Genomic DNA, 22,109 nt, shown 5'->3' on the forward strand with positions numbered 1-22,109 from the left:
CAAACATTTTGCTACCTCCAGTGTGATCCTGAAGTGCTTGTCTTCTAACAGAAAGCAAATGCAAGATGTTGCTGAACTTCCTCTCAGATTTGTCAATAGGGGGAGGATCCTTTGAGAGTCAGTGTGGTGTAGTGGTTAAGAACAGGTGGATTCTAATCTGGAGAACCGGGTTTGACTCCCCACTCCTCCACCTGAGTAGTGGAGGCTTATCTGGTGAACCAGCTGTGTTTCCACACTCCTACATTCCTGATGGGTGACCTTGGGCTAGTCGCAGTTCTCTCTGAACTCTTTCAGCCCCAGCTACCTCACAAGGTGTCTGTTGTGGGGAGAGGAAGGGAAAGGAGCTTGTAAGCCACTTTGAGTCTCCTTACAGGAGAGAAAGTTGGGGGTATAAATCAAAACTGCTCCTCCTCCTCCTTCCTCATGATGGTACAACTTACAAAAAACTGCAGGGTTTCAGTGTCCTGGAAATTACAGGGACAAAGTCTAAGAGAGAATGGAACATCTGTAAACCTACCAAGAAGGTTTTCTGATGGGAATACATTTAACCTGGCTTTTGTAAACAGCCTACAATAATGAAAAAAAGTCATGGGTTTCAGATAATTCACACCCAAAAAGGAGCCACGAAGTTCATATGAAATAAGGCCGGAGTGCAAACAGTGTGGGATCGGGACCAAAGAACAGAACTCGGAGTGCTTGAAACCTGACTTGGTGGGCTTGACCACTGCGCGGAACTCCATGGAGGAAATGCTTTATTTCTTGTCTCAAAACTTTTTAAAAGGTTCGTGCGGAATGGGCTACTGTGAATGCCTATACATCCATTTGCACAACTGGTTCTAAGGCCTCCACATCCTAACCACAAAACAGCTGTCCTTTCACTCTCCAAAGAACACAGTAGAAACCTGGGGTCAATGTGGATAAATTTTACCAAGTTCAAATCATACATTCCGCTGCACATGCACTGAATATAATATATAGCAGTATAAAGAAACCTCAAGTATACACTGTACACAGAAGCCCTGCCCATGTTACAGTGAACAAAGGTTCATCCAGTGGTGGAATCCAAAAATTTTAGTAACAGGTTCCCATGGTGGTGGGATTCAAACAGTGGCGTAGCACCAACGGGGCTGGGCGGGGCATGATGGGGGCGTGGCCGGACATTTTGGGGGCGGGGCATTAATAATTTCTCTGTTACTGTAAAAAAAAAGTTCCTAATTTCCAGCTGGTATCTTTCTGTCCATAATTTAAACTCATTATAGCAAGTCCTATCATCTACTGCCAACAGAAACAACTACTTCTCTTCCAATTGACTGCCTGTCAAATACTTAATACTTTCAAATACTTAATTTTGTTTCTAGAAATCAAAAGAAGGATACTTTCCTTAAACAAGGAACTTTACCACCTTTCTAAAACATGTTTTTAAAACAGCCCAACAGGGAGAATTTATCCCGTTTTCTACCTTCGCTAACCAGCCACATAGGAAACAACAGGACTTTATGATTTTTGGACCTAATGGAATTTCTAACGGAAAAGCAGACCCAATTAGCAACCCCCTCTCGGCACACACAAATAACACGGATTAAAAATGTGGCTACTGCTTCAGAGATTTCTATATTAGAGCTGTTCAATAGCTTAGATATTTTTAGTTTGTCTGAGAAAAACATAAATTCTGGAGGTAATAAAGCTCCCAGATCGGTTCTAATATCATTATACCTCAAACAGTAAAGCAGGATATGAGGGATTGAGTCCATAGCGTTGGGACAGTACCGACAACAACGCTCACTTCGTGTGATGTTACGGAAACGACCTTGAATATAGACAGAGGGGAATGAATTGCACCTTGCTCTGGTCATGACCCATCTGCACTTATAGTTAACAAGCTGTTCTAAATATACAGCAGGGCTAGATTTCTGGGGTGTGATCCCAAAGTATGGGGGGGGGGGGGAGAGCTTTGCGCAGCACTCAGGAGAGATTGGTATTCCTGGTCATATAGTCTGATCTTTAGACGATGGTAAATCTCTGTGGCGGTAAGCATATGAAGAGACTCCCATGAGAAACCCAAGGAGAAGATTTTTTTTTCCAATATGAAGCCACCACTTCGAAAGCTGAAGCTCCCTCATTTCTAGCAGAGATAAGCTTTTTGGATCTGTGCAGAAGCAGAGACGCAGCCAAAACTTTAATGGTACAGCCCATGCCCTAGTCCAGTGATGGCAAACCTTTTCGAGACCGAGTGCCCAAATTGCAACCCAAAACCCACTTATTTATCGCTAAGTGCCAACACGGCAATTTAACCTGAATACTGAGGTTTTAGTTTAGAAAAAACAGTTGGCTCCGAGGCATACGTTACTTGGGCGTAAGCTTGGTGAAGCAACCGTACAACGTTTCGAATGGATGAATCATGATCCTTGGAGGATTAGCAAACCCCATTGCCAGCAACCGAGCTTACTCCCAGGTAAAGGATCATGCCCAGGCTAGCCTAAATGTGTGTGTGTGGGGGGGTGTGATTTCCCCCCCCCCACATGATGAACTCTGTGCACGTGTGCCCACAGAAAGTGCTCTGAGTGCCACCTCTGGCACCCGTGCCATAGGTTTGCCACTGCTGCCCTAGTCTCTAGTAGATGTTGCCCTGATTCCAGACCAGGGGTAGGGAACCTGCGGCTCTCCAGATGTTCAGGAACTACAATTCCCATCAGCCTCTGTCAGCATGGCCAATTGGCCATGCTGACAGAGGCTGATGGGAATTGTAGTTCCTGAACATCTGGAGAGCCGCAGGTTCCCTACCCCTGTTCCAGACAAAGCACACCATAAGGGACACAAAGTTCCCTATTTACCTGTGCAAACAGCCCTTTTGAATAATTCTGTTTCGCATCGCTTGTGGGGTAAGTCAGTAAGGCCCTTCCATAAGGTGGGAATCACAACAGAAAGTCTTGATGAATCCCCCTTTCATTTTCCATAGCTAGAAACACATACGATTAGAAACCTTTAAGAACATAAGAACATAAGAACTAGCCTGCTGGATCAGACCAGAGTCCATCTAGTCCAGCACTCTGCTACTCACAGTGGCCCACCAGGTGCCTTTGGGAGCTCACGTGCAGGAGGTGAAAGCAATGGCCTTAAGAACACAAGAACATAAGAACTAGCCTGCTGGATCAGACCAGAGTCCATCTAGTCCAGCACTCTGCTACTCACAGTGGCCCACCAGGTGCCTTTGGAAGCTGACATGCAGGATGTGAAAGCAATGGCCTTCTGCTGCTGCTGCTGCTCCTGAGCACCTGGTCTGCTAAGGCATTTGCAATCTGAGATCAGATTGGACAAGCATTGAAAACGAATTTCCAAAAAGCACCCCTGAATCAGTACCTTTCCTTCAAAGCAGAGCTATTTATTTATTTACAATGTCCCTGTATTGCCTTTTCATTCAAATAGGGACCCCCAATTTAGTGAACATCAAAACATTTGAAACCCTGAGGCGGCTAATCTAGATCAGTCAAATGGTTCAATCAAATTAAAGAGAACCTCTTCCCCCCCCCCCCACTGGCCCGCAGAAGAATATTGAATGACTGCACACCCGACTAATGAAACGCGAGGTCGAGGGATTACATTGTCAGAACAACTCTTGGTGGCTAATCGTGCCCGGAGGGCAGGATGTAAGAGCCCAGTGACTTCAGAAAGCTGATTAACCTCTTGGGTAGGGTCCCATATCTGCTCCAGCCTGGGCGGCTTTGCCCCCTCTCGTTCCTCAGGCATTTTGTGGTGATCACTCCAGAGACAACGGCTGACACGGCCCAAACCAGAACCATGGTTTGCGTCTGCATTTGTGCTATCTTTTAAACAGGGCTAGGAGGGGTTATGTCTCTGTAGCAGAACTTCTGCTTTGCGCACCAGAAGGGGTTCAATCTCTGGAATAAAAAAAGGCAACGGTCAGCTGAGGTGCAGTGGTTGAGAAAATGGTATGCTTCCGCATAAGAATATAGTCCCGAACGAATATGAGAATTATCATTCATTTTTTACACGCTGCCTTTGTCAAAACCATTATTTGGTGCATTATTGAACATGGTGCTTTGATACAAGAGCATTTACAGTTCACTGAACGACTGTCACCAGTGCTTTTTACTTTCAAATGGATAGGAAAGAGCAGGGCTAGGTCGGCACTAGGACCCAGGCAGAGCGTTCCGCAGAAAAGAAGGTCCGGCAGGTTGAGTTCTATGGCAGAGAAATATACAACCCTACTAACGTTTCTGAGAGACTATAATAGTTGGCCGTGTGGATCCATTTCTGCTAGCAGTGATGCCTATTTGACACGAGGAGGCTTCCATGATGGAAAAGACTCTTCAAGAGAAGAAGAAGAAGAGTTTGGATTTATATCCCCCCTTTCTCTCCTGCAGGAGACTCCAAGGGGCTGACAATCTCCTTGCCCTTCCCCCCTCACAACAAACACCCTGTGAGGTAAGTGGGGCTGAGAGAGCTCCGAGAAGCTGTGACTAGCCCAAGGTCACCCAGCTGGCGTGCGTGGGAGTGCACAGGCTAATCTGAAGTCCCCAGAGAAGCCTCCACAGGTCAGGCGGCAGAGCGGAGAATCAAACCCGGTTCCTCCAGATTAGATACACGAGCTCTTAACCTCCTACGCCACTGCTGCTCAGTCAGTCTGGGTGGCTCCTCGTGCCAAAGGAAAACACCACCTCCAGTTGTAGATAAGTTCACAATCCAAACTTCTATCTTTTTGTCTTTTAGCAGCCCCTCCCTTTTAGCAGGTGTGGACTGGCCATTCACCCTCCAGGGAAATTTTCTGGTGAGCCAGAAACTGGGAACAAAGAACAAACAAAGCAAAGATCCAACAACTTTGCTATGTCTCAGAGGCAACTTGGTCCAGCAGTTGCTTTGCCAGCTCTGTGTTAGGAAATGGATGGAGATTTGGTGGGGGGAGGGGCGGCTGGGGGAGGCAGAGTTTGGGGAGGGGAGGGTGCTCAGCAGGGTTGTGATGACTGTGACCATCAGTGCTGCCATTTTCTGGTCCCTATAGCCAGTGGTGGGATCCAAAAATTTTAGTAACAGGTTCCCATGGTGGTGGGATTCAAACTGTGGCGTAGCACCAATGGGGATGGGCGGGGCATTCTGGGGGCGTGGCTGGGCATTCTGGGGGCAGGGCATTCCTGAGCGGGGCTGTGGCAAGGACGCAGCCGCTGCGCCGGTCCTTGGGCGGGAAACAAATGCACGCAGGCGCAGGCTGCCACGCACGCCGGTGCACCTCCTGCTAGACTGCTTCAAGTTCTGCACGCTACTGCTGAGAGGAGGGGCGTAACTAAGGCAAAAATCACGTGGCAAAATCACCAATTAGTCACCCCCTCTCGGCACACACAAATAATGAGTAACCTACTCTCGGGAACCTGTGAGAACCTGCTGGATCCCACCTCTGCCTATAGCCTGGGGAACCTGAACCTAGGTAGCTCAGGACAGCCAGATCTCATCAGATCTCAGTAGCTAAGCAGGCTGGGAGGCCACCACGGGATACCAGGGTCATCATGCAGACGAAGGAAATGGCAAACCCCCTATGTTGGTCTCCTGCCTTGAAAACCCCATAAGGGGCCATCATGTCAGCTGCAACTTGACAGCACTTTACACACGCCTAGTCTGAAGATGAATTATCATTCCAGGGGAGACTAGGTCCCTAGAAGTTCTGTAATTCCTAGAGGGATGAGAGCCAGCATGGTGTAGTGGTTAAAAGCAAGTGCCCTCTAATTTGGAGAAATGGGGCTGATTTCCCTCTCCTTCAAATGAGGGTTGGACTTTTATCTGGTGAACCAGATTTGTTTCCCTGCTCCTACATTCCTGCTGGGTGACCTGGGGCTAGTCAGAGTTCATTCAGAACTCTCGAAGTCCCACCGACCTCATAAGGTGCTTTTTGTGGAGGGAGGGAGGGAGGGAAAGGAGTTTGCAAACCACCTTGAGTCTCCTTACAGGAGAGAAAGGCAGGGTTTAAATCCAAATTCTTCTTCATTGACATCTCTATTCAGCATTAGAGATGGTGGCAGAGGTGGGATCCAGCAGGTTCTCACCAGTTCCCGAGAGTGGGTTACTAATTATTTGTGTGTGCCGAGAGGGGGTTACTAATTGGGTCCGCTTTTCCATCTCCACGCCCTCGCCTCCCCGAGAGGCATCCTGCCTTTGAACGTGAAGGTTCCATATAGCAATGGCGACTAATAATGTAACTCCCTGAACTGGGTTAATCCCTTTCAGGTCCTGAAATTCATTGATTCTCAGCCTTTCGTACCTTTTATCTCACCAGTCTCTATCAAAGAACCTGCGTGTTTCACCATTGCTGTGTTCAGATTTGTGAGTTGGGGCATTTTCTATAATGTGATGATGATTTAGAAATGACCTGGTGGGAAAAAAATTGGGGGGGTCGTGGTGGGGTGGCTGCCCATGAGGGGGGGGAACCAGGTTTTGCCCAGGGGTCAGGTTAGCCTAGGTACGCCTCTGCCACCTTTGCTGAGGGGGGGCTGGTGAGGGAACCTGTTACTAAAATTTTTGGATCCCACCACTGGATGGTGGGCGTCAGTTCACCAGTGACCTCCAGCTGTATGGCTGCCGACTTGCAGATGGAGACGAGAGGTGGGCCAGTGCCCGTTGTTGGCGCTGCCGAGTTCAGTGCTCTGGTCATGCCAGCTTGCTCTAAAGCAGTGGTGGCGAACCTATGGCATGGGTGCCAGAGGTGGCACTCAGAGCTCTCTCTGTAAGCACACACAGAGTCCCTCCCCCCCCAAAAAACACATCTAGGCTGGCCTGGGCCGCTGGGCTCAATTATTAGCATTAAACCTAAGACCTAGTTTTGGGGAAGCAGTGTAGGTAACCCTGTTAAGCGCTGTGAAACCCCACTGATTTTCATGCAAAGAATTAAAGCACGATCCTTTACCTGGGAGTAAGCTTGGTTGCTGGCAACGGGGCTTGCTTCTGAGTAAACCCTCCTAGGGTTGTGATTCACCCGTTGGAAGAGTTGCACGGTTGTTTCAAAGCAAAGCCACCGATTACCACCAAGCTTACTCCAACCGTTTTTCCTAAACTAAGACCTCAGTATTCAGGTTGAATTGCCGTGTTGGCACTTTGCGATATATAAGTGGGTTTTGGGTTGCAATTTGGGCACTCGGTCTTGAAAAGGTTCGCCATCACTGCTCTAAAGCCATTTTCACTTCCAGCCCTGCTTCCCAGGCAAATCGCCCCAGGGCAATGGATTTCAAATCGCCCCAGGGCAATGGAGCAGCAGTGGCGTAGGAGGTTAAGAGCTCATGTATTTAATCTGGAGGAACCGGGTTTGATTCCCCACTCTGCCGCCTGAGCTGTGGAGGCTGATCTGGGGAATTCAGATTAGCCTGTGCACTCCCACACACGCCAGCTGGGTGACCTTGGGCTAGTTACAGCTTCTCGGAGCTCTCTCAGCCCCACCTACCTCACTGGGTGTTTGTTATGAGGGGGGAAGGGCAAGGAGATTGTAAGCCCCTTTGAGTCTCCTGCAGGAGAGAAAGGGGGGATATACATCCAAACTCTTCTTCTACTAATAAGTGCCGTCCTCTCCTTCTCATGCAACAAGGACTTTCTTTGGGATTGCCGTCTGAGATGGTCTTCTGCCAATCAGATTACCGTCCTCCTTAAGTGAAAACTGTTTGTCAAAAGTCTGGCCCAGCCTAGTCTAGTCAAAAGTTATGTTATTTTTTTAAAAAAAAGGAAAGAAGGGGGGAAAAACACCGGTAAGGGGGGAGAAAAAACCCTGTGGCAATTGTTGCTAAGGCATACAGCCTGGATCTGCCCATACCTGTCCGACAGCAAACAGAACTCCATGGGAGGACTTAGGGTTAGCTGAACACTGTGGTCACACGCTAAGCAAACTCCCAACAGGTGTGCTTGCAGAACGGGACTCTCCATCAGCGTCCTGTCATGCATAAAATGTTTATCCAATTTGTCAAGATAATCTTTCCTCAAATAAGTCCAGGGTCTAGGCCCCAGGAACAACCAGAATTCAGGTGGTATAAAGTAACTCCGTTTCTCCCCCCCTCTTTCCAGCCCTTTCCTTCCCCCACCTCCCCCCTTTTTTAATCGCTGTGTCAACGTTTCCTCGCTTTAAACAAACCAAAAGTCATTCGATCATTGGCGATGGGAGATATTGTTTGACGGGAGGAGTGGATTGGCCAGAGAGGACTTCAAAATGCTCCGAAGGGTGGAATATCCCTTTCCAAACATGCTTTTGCAGATGTTTCACAGAGTCAGGTACATCTATGATCCCGCAATTTGTTTGACCAGCCGCGGATAATGGCTCTTTGATGGCTGAATTGAAGCTATTGTCAATAAAATAAATACTGAAATTAGATTACCAATGCTACTTGTCTGTCTGTTGGTCTCCTTAACTACCTTCAGAGCACATGGATTGCCATGACTGAGTCTTCCTGGGCTGGTGGGTACAGCGGAATTATGTCTACTGTTGTTAGGGATGCCAACTCCCTTGGATATTTGGAGGTGGAGGAGCACTACCAGTTATAATACATGCACTCCATCCAACAAAGTAGCCATTTTCTCCAGGAGAAATGATCTCGGTTGTCTGGAGATCAGTTTTAATTCCAGGAGATCTCTTGGAGGTTTACCTGGAGGTTGGCAAACCTAGTTTATTATTATTATTGTACAGCTGCCAGATCTTTAGCTGGTTGTTGGCCTTATTATTATTATGGTAGATTTCACAGCTGCCAGATCTTTAGCTGGTTGTTGGCCTTCATTTACCTGGTCGAGGCCTCACCCAGAGGCCTACGGAAGTTGTGAAAATGTAATAAATCGGCGTAGTATTCGTGCGGATCCCAGCAGGGCTGCCTTCTGAATTTGACAGATGTTAATTTTTGTCAATTCAAAGATGTTTCAAGTGCTGCCCTAGTGTTTTGGGGATGGCGCCCTGCGTGCCGATTACCACTGGGACGACCTCAGCTGGTTTGTGCCATAGACGCTGAAGCTCGATTTTCAAATCGCGGTATCTAGTCACCTTCTCGTGTTCTTTTTCAATGACCCTGCTGTCACCGGGCACTGCTATGTCGATGATGCTCACTTTCTTGTCCTCGATCACAGTGATGTCTAGTGTATTGTGTTTCAACACTTTGTCCGTTTGGATTTGAAAGTCCCCCAGGATCTTGCCCTTCTCATTTTCCATTAATTTTTCTGGACTCCTTCCAGTTCTATCTCTGTAAACACTTTATTCCATATGATGAATCGCCTTTGATCTGCCAGTCTTTGTTCAGTGATATTCGAATCTGGGTAGCCTTGTTTCCACAATTCGTATATTCGCTTCAAGTATCCTCTTTTTTCTGGCTCTGAGTTGTAGTAACAAGCCATGATGGCATGATTTTCTTGTGCACTATACTTCTTTCTTTTGGATGGTTGGTCCACTTGTAGCCCACTTGTCGACGCATGCCCATTATTATTATTATTATCATCATCATCATCATCATCATCATCATCATCATCATCATCTGAGCATCAGCATCAGCATCAGCATCAGCATCATCAGCATCAGCATCATCAGCATCATCAGCATCAGCATCATCATCAGCATCATCATCAGCATCATCAGCATCATTATTATTATCGTTATCGTTATTGTTGTTGTTGTTGTTGTTGTTAAATGAACCACCCACCCCCAAAAGGCTCTGGGCGGTGTACAACAAAACAATAAGTAAGACAATTATACACAATTAATTAATTAATTAATTAAAATCCATAACTTAAACTCTATAAAACGCAGCAGCAGCATTACATATCCAGTAAATAATAGTGGTGGCACCCAATCCCAAGGCTGGGAGGGGACAGGCAGTGCCAGGTAGATGGTATATCGGCTATGCCAATGATGGTACAGCACGCAACACGGGGGCACCCGAGGGGGGAAATCTGCAGCCGGCCTCCCCAAAGTCCCGGTGGAACAATTCGGTTTTACAGGCCCTGTGGAATTCGCTAAGATTCCGCAGGGCCCGCACAGCTGGTGGAAGGCGTGTTCCACCAGACAGGGGGTCTGTTGCTGTTCATCAGCTGCTCCAGGAGCTAGATTTGCTTATTTACTTATTTAATTTCTGCTCCGCTTTTCTCCCCGATGGAGACTCACAACAGGCGACAGCGGTCTCCTCCCATCCATTTTCTCCTCACAACAATCCTGTGACACAAATTAGACTGAGAGTGTGGAACTGGCCCAAGGCCACCCAGTGGGCTGCCATGGCAGAGTGGAAATTTGAACCCGTGTCTCCCGCGTCCTAGTCTCCCACTCTAACCCCTGCGCCACACATTCAATGCTTCTCATCAAGCTTATCCATAGCCCAGGATTTCGGGTACTCGTAGATGAACTGCAGAATGGGGCGCTGGGTTCAGCATGTGCGTCCTTGAGGAGCTCAGGTTTCATTATCCTTCTCCAAAAAGCAAGTTTCTAGTCCACGTAACCATGGTTTGGCTCCTATCCCTGTGCACCATCTGTGCTTCTCTCTGGCCACTTTAGAGTCAGTTCTGTGGCACAGAGCTTAGTTTCTTTGATGCTTCCACTCGTGCAAGACCCACCCCAAATGCTTAGTTTGAGACAGAGGTGGGATCCAGCAGGTTCTCACAGGTTCCAGAGAGTAGGTTAATAATTATTTCTGTGTGCCGAGAGGGGGTTACTAATTGGTGATTTTGCCGCCTGATTTTTGCCTTAGTTACGCCCCTCCTCTCAGCAGTAGCGCACAGAACTTGAAGCAGTCTAGCAGGAGGTGCACCGGCGAGCGTGGCAGCCTGCGCCTGCGTGCATTTGTTTCCTGCCCAAGGACCGGCGCAGCGGCTGCGTCCTTGCCACAGCCCCGCCCAGGAATGCCCCACCCCCGGAATGCCCAGCCACACCCCCGTCGTGCCCCGCCCAGCCCCATTGGCGCTACACCACAGTTTGAATCCCACCACCATGGGAACCTATTACTAAAATGTTTGGATCCCACCACTGCACAAGCCCCCAAATGCTTAGATTGAGAGAACCTGCTATCTGTAGGCTGGAGATCCATCATAATTCCAGGAGAGGCTAGCAAGTGCAGCTGTTCTTACAATAGTAGCTCAATTGGCACAAACTGCCCCTCAGGACAGGGCAAATCCTAGAAGTGGAGGAGTATTGCCAGTGGAGATTCACACCGCAAAGCATGTTAGAATATTCTCACTCTCTATTTCTCTGCATTGACTTTCTGGATTTCACTCAGCAATTTATAATAGAATTTTCATTGGCAGTGACTGACAGCTTCACGCATAAGATAAATCTGATTTCTCTTTTGAATGTCGAGTGATAACACCCCCGAAAGGCATGATTGCCTAAGACAATGTACATTTCCCCCCTTCTCTGGGGAGTCTAATTTTTACCAGGCTTCTGCGATCTTTCAGAAATAGGTTGTATTCTTTACTTAGCAAGTTTTTGACACGCTTCATTTGAAAACATATGATCCTCAAGAACTAGGAATTTCTTTTGAAACAGAAAGTGTGTGTATCTATCTGTCTGTCTAGCTATCTTTATCTGTGTTCTACTGAATACTCCTATAGTTTTCATCAGAAATTAGTATGCTGAAGGCAGACTAGCAAGACCAAAAAGGGGAAATGATGGAATTTGCATCAAACCCAACTACCTCTGGGCTTTTATGCATTTGTGGTCTCCTTCATATGGAATGGACATTCGCTTCAAGTTGGATTCTCAGTTCTACACACGGTTTCCCCTTTCCGGAACTCACCACACTCTCAGATCTGAGAATGTCTGTGGTTTCCAAAAGTGTGCCTTTTCAAGGAAAGCAAAGGGAATCAACATGTTTTCCTTTGTTTGGGTTTCTTCAATCCTCTCAGCTTTCTCTGCCCAGTTCCTCCTGCACAGATAGGACGGGGGGGGGGGGGGACAAATGGAGGATTGGCTTAACTGTGGATGCTTTGAAGTGTTTTTTTCCCATTTAAACAAAAAACCATGGGGAAAAACGAAACCCACTGCAAATCACACAGCCACGAGGTAAGCACTGCATGTATAAATGGCCTCTGAGTGTACCAGTCTGCTTTAGAGCTTGTTTCCAACCTCCTCTTCAAAAATACTCAATTTTTGAAAAAGAGAATTTTACCTCAACCTGCTTTGAAGGGCCGCAGCGTTCTTTAGGGGATCCACAAATGTGTTGATTCTGTAGGCACATTTGAACTGTTGAGAATTATTGAAATGTTGAGAATTATTAACACTATTTATTCCAAAACACTATTAATTCCAAACGATATTAATTCCAGAAAGATGGGTGGTTCCAAGCCAAGCATCATCCTCCAAAGGAGGTGAGTATTTCTGAATAGATCAGTGGTGGCAAACCTATGGCACTCCAGATGTTCATGGACTACAACTCCCATCAGCCCCTGCCAGCATGGCCAATGGACCATGCTGGCAGGGGCTGATGGGAATTGTAGTCCTTGAACATCTGGAGTGCCATAGGTTTGCCACCACTGGAAATAGATGCTCCTTGTAGATATCAAAGGTGACCACTTCTGCCTTCTTCTGAAGTAGTTTCTGCTCCAGTAAAGTGGAGGACAGCCAGTACTGGCTGTTTGTTTTGGAGAAGAAATTTTTTGAAGAAGCAGTCCAGGAAACTCATCAGCATATGCCCTGGGCGCTGTGTTGGGGATGACTGACATATATGATTTTGCCTTTGAATCTAATCCTGGCAACATACCTATTAAATCAGCTATGTTTTTATGAGTAGCTGAGAGTGGTGATTTCCCTGACAATAGAAATTGGAACCAAGGCTTCGTCAACCTTAGTGTGACACTCTTAACTATTGTCTGTCTTCTGTAGAGTGGAATTGACTTTGCTTCCCAAAAAGTTCTCCTCTGAGAATTCTAACAAATAATAACCATCCATTCCATGATTATTTGAGCGGCCCATCAAAAGCAGGAGAAGGGAATATAAAAGGGAGAAATAAATAACAAAACTATCAATTAAATGTAATTCACGGATTTTTTTTTCTGGCATGTCATGGAATTTTACTTCAGTAGCTGGTACTTGGCAAAGTTATATGTGATCACTGACATATTTCATACTTGGCACATATTTTTGGCCATACTTCATACTTGGCACATAGTCCTATTTCATTTGGATAGCTGCATTTGATAGCTGGCATGATGTACAGTTTGGTTGTTGGCATTTACGGCATCTCATCTTTGAGACCTGCCAAAGGGGAAAGAATCAAAATGCCAGGAAGTCTAAAAGTCTATTTGGAAGACCAGTTTGGAATCCTGAGTCAAAAACATGTCCAAAATCCAGAATTGTTTTTTTTAATTATTAATAAGTCCAGGAAAGTTGGTACAGCCACTTTGACTAAAAGTCCAATCAAAGGATCGATTAGAATCATTAACACCAATATTCCTATTCACATAAACACTGTACAGTAAACAAAAAGGGATAAACAATTTCTATAATTTAAAAAACCCTACAACATTTTTCTGGCTATACTGCCAATAAAATGAATAGGTGAGAGTACTTAATAAAGACTCATAAAATCCTTTAAAGACCTATATACTTGTCAACTGAACTTACACCTTCTGCACTCTGGCCTCACTAAAGCTGCTTAAATATTTGACTAATGCAGGTGTATCACTGGATATTCACTTCTTTTGAAAAATTACCCCAGACTGTGTAATAATTAAATTCAAGAGATGTCTACCAGGACATTATCACCACTCTGTTTTCAACTTCAGAAACAATGGTTGGGGGGATTAAAGAAAAGAGCCAATCATATAACAGATCCACAGATTTCTCTAACCCTATGACAATTTGTAATGGAACAACTAACAAATAGCAAAGCACGGCGAGATGTCCGAAAGAGAAACAAATCTTGGTGAAATACCCTTTACCCTTTATAATCACCTTCTTAATGAAGAAGACTCAATGGAATATTGCATTATAAAATCCAGAACTCTGAGTAAAAAATATCATGTTCAAAGTCCAAATATTTGAATGCGATAGTTTTCACTTGAGAAAAATAAAACCAAGAAAATCAGAATTTCTTGCTGGGTGGGTGACCAAATTAAGAACTATGTCAGAACCTTAGCAAAACTTTCCAAACATTCGTTCTTTATACTGCAACTATGCCCAACAGGGGTTAATCCTTCCAATATCAGAGGTAGGGTTGCCAGCATTGGCTTGGGAAGTTGTGGGTGGAGTCTAGAGAGGGTGGGGCTTGGGGAGGAGAGGGAGCTCATCAGGGTATGATGCTATACCCGTGGTGGCGAACCTTTGGCACTCCAGATGTTATGGACTACAATTCCCATCAGCCCTGGGTGGGGGGGGGGGGGGGTGGGGGGGGGGGGGGGTGGGGGGGGGGGGGGGTGGGGGGGGGGGGGGGTGGGGGGGGGGGGGGGTGGGGGGGGGGGGGGGTGGGGGGGGGGGGGGGTGGGGGGGGGGGGGGGTGGGGGGGGGGGGGGGTGGGGGGGGGGGGGGGTGGGGGGGGGGGGGGGTGGGGGGGGGGGGGGGTGGGGGGGGGGGGGGGTGGGGGGGGGGGGGGGTGGGGGGGGGGGGGGGTGGGGGGGGGGGGGGGTGGGGGGGGGGGGGGGGGGGGGGGGGGGGGGGTGGGGGGGGGGGGGGGTGGGGCGGGGGGGTGGGGGGGGGGGGGGGTGGGGGGGGGGGGGGGTGGGGGGGGGGGGGGGTGGCCGGGGGGGGGGGTGGGGGGGGGGGACCTTTGAGTCTCCTACAGGAGAGAAAGGGGGATATACTCCTAAACTACTCCTCCTCCTCCTCCTCCTCCTCCTCCTCCTCCTCCTCCTCCTCCTCCTCCTCCTCCTCCTCCTCCTCCTCCTCCTCCTCCTCCTCCTCCTCCTCCTCCTCCTCTTCCTCCTCCTCTTCCTCTTCCTCTTCCTCTTCCTCTTCCTCTTCCTCTTCCTCTTCCTCTTCCTCTTCCTCTTCCTCTTCCTCTTCCTCTTCCTCTTCTTCTTCTTCTTTCTCCTTCAGCTTTCTCCTTCAGCTTTCCCCAGGACTACACATTTGAACCTCATTGTTTAGAACAACTCCAGACATGGCCACCCAGCACCATTTCATAACGAAAGTCCTGAAAATTGCCGGTTCAACAAAATGACAGCTGCGTGTATCATGAAGACCACATGCAGTACAGGCTCCCATTACACATGGCGAGAGCTCCAGAACCGAATGTCTAAAAAAGGCTAAAGGAATTATCAAATTATAAAGTCAGAAATTAGCTAGGCATAAATTGGACACACAATGGCGTCTGCCCTGTCCTGATGGATACGGCTTTCATTTTGTTTTGCCTCGCAATTCATGTCTTCTCATCTGTTTAGTTTCATTTCTTTTGTCCCTGATGTATGTTTATTATCATGTGTTCTTATTTGTATACTTTGTGCTGTGCATACTACACTGTATCCAAGAGACAGAAACTATTAATGCACTGCTGTGGCATTTTAGAAAATGAAACAAGGGCATGCAGTTCCTTACACATCAGTTATAGACTTAGGGGTCAGTTCCTTAGAAATTAAATTCAAAGGTAATTGTGCAACTGAAAAGAAGAACAGTCCAAAGGAAACCCACTGGACTTTTATGAATAAACCATGCAGCTAAAAAGAGATCTGTGTATTTTCTGGCTCTCTGTTCAGGCTCTACTTGAAACAGAAGTGGGAGGGAGACAGAAATTGAGAAATTGCTAGTTTGGTATATACTCCCATCATGCTCTACCTCTGTAGGGTTGCCAGTTCCCTTGGCAACCAGAAGGGGGGACTTATTAGGTGGTGAGGGCCTTTTCTGGTGACATGCTGACGTTACCAGTAACACACTGATTAGAATTGACATAAGCATGATGCTGGGGACAGTGTGGCATTTGGGCAAAACTCTATGGTTTTATTTATATGTTTAGAGAGTTTTGCCCAACCAACCACTTTATATGGTAAGGATAAAGTCCTCCCTACTATGTCTGAGGGACAGTGAAAAAGTCTGATTGCTGTATACAAGACATAGTCTGCTCTGAGGCCTGCATACATGAATGCTGGGTGTGTTGAATTACCATTCTTCTGTGATCATGAAATCAGCAAAACTAGGTAGATGTGACGAGAGTCTCTGATTCTCAAGTTCACAAAAACAATTACCAAATTAACTAAAATGGCTTGATGTGGACCGAGCATGCCTCAGGAGACATATTTTGAGAACACTTGTGTTAGTTGGAAGGGAAAGATGGGGACATCCCCAAGAGTTTACAGAATCCTTGAGAAGGGGATTTTGAGAGTGAGATTTCCCATTTTCCCATCCCCTAATTCCTCATAAACCATAGCAGCTTGAGATGACTATGCTTTCAATATATGTCTGTAGGAATATCAAGGAACAAAACAGCGCATCACACTCTGAAGACGGAGGATCAATGTGTTCAATAAATGTATTTGTGTATATTTTATCATTGTCCAGTTACCGAATCCAATGATTGCACATCCAGTTTTTTCAACAACAAAAGTTCATTTTTGAGATATATAACCCATATTTTCAATATCTACTGAACAAAAATAGTTCATTTTTAAAATATCTTTTGGATAATTATATTCCATATAGAAAGTACTTCCCAAACTGCAGCCATTTGGGTTTGTGTGTCAGCTCTGTTGAGAGACAAAAAGACCTGTGCATGGCAAATGAATGAATAATTTTTCCTGAAAGAATTGCTTCTCCTGAGGAAGACTACAGTGAAAACGTATTTATAAACGCGCGAGTCGTTTGGGAAGTACTTTCTATATGGAATATAATTATCCTAAAGATATTGAAAAAATGAACTATTTTTGTTCAGTAGATGTTGAAGATATGGGTTATATATCTCAAAAATGAACTTTTGTTGTTGAAAAAACTGGATGTACAATCATTGGATTCGGTAACTGGACAATTATAAAATATACACAAATACATTTATTGAACACATTGATCCTCCGTCACCAGTGTGTGACGCGCTGTTTTGTTCCTCTGTCAAATACGTTACACACAATTTGGCTTGTTTTCATGTAGGAATATCAAGGACATCAGTGATTTTGGTGACCGAATGAACGCAGTCCATCTTATCCACATTATTGCTGATAGGATTGCCAACCTCCAGGTAGTATCTGGAGATCTTCCACAATCACAATGGATCTCCGGACAACCAGCAACAGTTCTTCTGGAGAAAATGGCTGCTTTGGAGAGTTAGATTATATGGCATTGTACCTTGCTGATGTTCCTCCCCAAACCCTACACCCATAGGCTCCACCACCAAAATCTCCAGGTTCTTCCCAGCCTGAAGATGGCAACCCAACTGGAAAATGATGCAGGAATAGTGAGTGTGGTGTACATGGAGAAAGCCCGTAGTGGGATTCAAATAATTTAACAACCGGTTCTGGTGGTGGGATTCAAATAACTTCACATCTGGTTGTTTACAAGCACCATTTTAACAACAGGTTCTGCCAAAGTGGTGCGAACCGGCTGAATCCCACCACTGCAGAAACCCCCATCCGCTACCCTACAGTACTGTGAAGGCCAGAAGATGATGCGCATGGGCAGCAGTTAGCTGAAACCTCTTCTCATACCTCTTCAGAACTTGACAAAGGAACTAAGGTTGCCAACTCTGTGTTGGGAAATTCCTCGAGATTTGGTGCCAGAAGTTTGGGAAGGGATCTTAGCAGTGTACTATGGCAGAGTCCAACCTCCAAAGCAGCCATTTTTTCTAGGTGAATTGATCTTTGTAGTATGGAGATGAGTTGTAATTCCAGGAGATCTCAAGCCTCCCTAAAAGGAACAGACTTTCAGTGCAAGGTTATGGGATCCTTTAGAATTCCTTTCAGAAATGTCAAAGAAAGACATTAAGTATAAAACACTTAGGTACATTCAGGCAATAGAATGTTAAGATCCCAAAGGGTTAACATGGAACTCCATGTGATTGGCTAGAGAGAACTGCAGAGCATTCTTAGCCAGAGCACTGAGTTTTGAGGAGAGCCTTATTGAATTCCAGAGGGAACAGGTGTTCTGTTAGAGCTCCAGTCTGTGGAAGCTGAGGGCCTGTTCTAAGTAAACTGAGCTACTTTAATTATGTGCCAGGAAGGACAGATTTAAAATAGGAAATCTGTGCCAAGGTCCTGAAGTTAACCACAACACAGTAACACTGATTAATCACACCGGTGACTTGGTTAATTTCTCTGAGGAAAACCCACACAGATATGGGGCAGTGAAGCTCCTGAGGGTGGTTGAGTTTTTAAAGAGAGAAAGAATTGGGTTTCCTGGAAGAAAGCTGCAAGCTCTTCTCTGAGAAGCACTGTGTGAGAAAGATACTCTAGAGGAGGGACTGTCTTTAAGCTAGTGTCTGAGGAACTGTGTAGGTTATACTGATCTGTGGGTGGAATTAAAAGTTTAATACATAAACTAGAAAACCAAATAGAAAACTATACACCTATATGGGTGGGTACTTACTATGTGTATACTTGAAGTGACAGTAACAATTTGAAGGCACTAAAAATAGTGAACCTTTTATCAAATGTAAAAAGATACTGAAACAATTTGTAAATAGTAATTTCTCTAAAACCAGCTTTGTGTGTGTGTGTGTGTTTGCATCCTTTGCCTGTAAATAAAAACATTTTATTCTTTGTTTAACTTTATAAAATTCTGGTGCCAGTTTATTATTATTTTATTTTTCTGACATTAAGGAAAAGGTTATTTAAGTGTCCCTACAGAGCAGTTAATCTTCCTGTCTGCGAAGTGCTTAAACTGAACATCAAAGAACATTCTTACTTGTTGATTTAATTTATAGAAGTGGGAAAATGCAAAGTGTATACACAAATTCTAAATCACCACATTCACACTACTGCAGTGCTATATTAACAAACAAAAGGGCTGCTCAGTCAAAGCATAACTGACCTTTAGAATTTTGGAGAAAAAACCCTCTGGCATGAGACAGTGGGAAGAGGCTTAAGGGCATCCAACGTCCCCCCTTTCATCATAAAAGGCTAGACAAGACCCCCTGAGCAATAACAACATCCAGTCTTCAAGCACAGCCCATTTGATGATCAATTGCTATCTTTTGAACTACATGATTCTCTGATTTTGCTAGGGTCTCTAATCTTCAAGTGAGGCCTGGAAATCTCCTGGAATTACAACTGATCTCCAGGTTACAGGGATCAGATCTCCTGGGTAAAATGGCTGCTTTGGAGGATTGACTCTATGGCCAATAAGCCATGCCAGCAGGGGCGGATGGGAATTGTAGTTCATGAACATCTGAAGCACCAGAGTTGGACACCCCTGCTCTATGGCATTATACCCTGCTGAGCACCTTTCCTTCCTCAAACTCCTCCTCCTTCCTCAAACTCCTCCAAATCATCAAGAATTTCCACTTGGAAACTAATTTTTGCCCCATTTTTGAAGCATTCCCTAGCTGAGGGACTCCATGAATTCAACGGGATCAGCCTTCAAAGTCACTTTGAAATAGCTTTGCATCCTCTTATCTCGGAGCTCGCACCTCATCAGGTGTGATAGGAACCACTGTAGTTATGTGCATCCGGTATAACTCTTGTTGAAGAGGAAGCCCCCGAGCAGCTTCAATCAGAAAAAGAAATCACATCATTTTGAACAGATTAGATAATTGCTCTTGACCGCCCGCTGTGATCTCTCTGCGTTTTTCATTTATTTTAGAGTTGGATAATGTGCAACATGTTGAGCAATTTGCTTTCCGGGGGAGGGCGGGTGGAAAGAATCACGTGCAAATGCAACCTAAGTCCTGATAAGAATTCTTGAAGGCAAACAATGAATTCCAACTAATGGCTAAGTCACCAAGGTAAGATCAAGTCTAAATACACACCCTTAGTTAAATATGATTTCATTAGCTCACATTAGCAGGCCCTGCCGAAGTTTCCCTCTTTCTGATCCCTGTCAGAGGAATTACATAGGGGATAGATCAATCATTTGCTCTTTGTTTGTAGCTGTGCCGAGCTTGGTGTCAGGCAGCCGTTCAACATTTTTGCCTAAAAAGTATTGGGCAGCAGAATGAATTTCTCTTGGGACAGCACACTTGGCTGGGATGTACTACCCACTAGCCGGGAAGCTGCGGAATCCAGCAATGGCTCTGTTTAGAGCAGCGGTTCTCAACTTGTGGGTCGCGACCCCTTTGGGGGTTGAACGACCCTTTCACAGGGGTCGCCTAAGACCAGAGGTGGGATCCAGCAGGTTCTCACAGGTTCCCGTGAGTAGGTTACTAATTATTTGTGTGTGCCGAGAGGGGGTTACTAATTGGTGATTTTGCCACGTGATTTTTGCCTTAGTTACGCCCCTCCTCAGCAGTAGCATGCAGAACTTGAAGCAGTCTAGCAGGGGGTGCACCGGCGTGCGCGGCAGCCTGCGCCTGCGTGCATTCGTTTCCCGCCCAAGGACCAGCGCAGCGGCTGCGTCCTTGCCACAGCCCCGCCCCGGAATGCCCGGCCATGCCCCCGTCGTGCCCCACCCAGCCCCATTGGCGCTACGCCACAGTTTGAATCCCACCACCATGGGAACCTGTTACTAAAATTTTTGGATCCCACCACTGCCTAAGACCATTGGAAAATTACAGTTATGAAGTAGCAACGAAAATAATTTTATGGTTGGGGGTCACCACAACATGAGGAACTGTATTAAAAGGTCACGGCATTAGGAAAGTTGAGAACCACTGCTTTAGAGCATCCAAGGCAGGGGTCTTAACTTTTTGATCCTGTGGGCACCTTTGGAATTGTACCTGGTGGGCCACTGCGAGTGGCAGAGTGTTGGACTAGATGGACTCTGGTCTGATCCAGCAGGCTCTTTCTTATGTTCTTATGTTCTTCTTACACAGGGTGGTGGGCACAGCTAAAAATGGCTGCCCTGGGAAGCGGAGCCACACATACAAAGAATATCAGGTGCCTGGGAGAAGTGGAATAATTTTAAAATACACTGGGAAATAGGAATGAGAGAGAATAAAACCAGCACTATGGTGGCAGCTACCACTGAAGCTCTGTTATTTTAATATGCACAGCCAACCAGATCCCCAATGACCAATCAGAAGCCCTGCTGAGCAGGAGCATCACTTAGCCACACCCACTTTTTACAAACACTTGGTGGGCACTAAGAAAGGTGTTGGTGGTAACCATGGCACCCACAGGCCCCTTGCTTGGGATCTCTGCTCTTAGGACTGATTCGCCATTCCTTTCTTGGGTCCATTCTGCTTAGTTTTTGGATAGGAGACAAGAACTCCCATGGTGGCTATGCAGTGGCAGGCAATGGCCAGCCATCTTGAAACAACTCTTGCCTTGAAAACCTTACAGGTTACAATAAGCTGGCTGTCAGAGAAAGAGTTAAAAGTTAAAAACAAGTAAACTACAACAATCATATCAATGTATTGTCGAAGGCTTTCACAGCCGGAATCACTGGGGTACTGTGTGGTTTCCCGGCTGCATGACCGTGTTCATACAGCCCGGAACACGGTCATATAGCCCGGAAACCACACAGTACCCTGATTATATCAATCTCCACAACTGAAAAAAGTAATTATAATGGACACGTAATCTTGTGTAATTAGGATCAAATATATTCTATATAAAAACTAAGAAATGGATCTGCATTAATAATTTGATTGATTGATTGATTGATTGATTGGCTGATTGATTGATTGATTGATTGATTGATTGATTGATTGGTTGGTTGGTTGGTTGGTTGGTTGGTTGGTTGGTTGGTTGGTTGGTTGGTTTGGTTGGTTGGTTGGTTGGTTGATTGATTGATTGGACTTTTATATCGCCCCATCCCCAAGGGGCTCTGGGTGGTGTACAACATAAAATATAATTATAAATAGATTACTAAAACCTTTAAAACAGCGATAGCAATAATAGAGGCGTCTGGCCAACCCCAATTTTAAAATTCTCCCCGGGAGAGGGGGGTGCGGCGAGTCCCATTAGATGATAGGCCCAGATGTAAAGAGCCAACTGGGGGGGGGGGGCACCATTTCAGCGGCTGGTCCCTCCAAAGGCCCAGTGGAACAACTCCATCTTACAGGCTCTGCGGAACTCATTGAGGTCCCGCAGGGCGCAGACAGCTGGAGGAAGGGTGTTCCACCAGGCCGGGCCAGAGCCGTAAAGGCTCT

The 22,109-nt window shown here is 46.0% G+C and overlaps 1 pseudogene; it reads left to right on the forward strand.

Annotated features, from left to right (window-relative positions):
- Positions 1–284: 284 nt before the first annotated feature.
- Positions 285–384, forward strand: LOC125438667 (annotated as a pseudogene).
- The last annotated feature ends 21,725 nt before the right edge of the window (positions 385–22,109 follow it).

This window comes from Sphaerodactylus townsendi, linkage group LG08 (genome assembly GCF_021028975.2).
Source record: "Sphaerodactylus townsendi isolate TG3544 linkage group LG08, MPM_Stown_v2.3, whole genome shotgun sequence".
Classification (NCBI taxonomy): domain Eukaryota; kingdom Metazoa; phylum Chordata; class Lepidosauria; order Squamata; family Sphaerodactylidae; genus Sphaerodactylus; species Sphaerodactylus townsendi.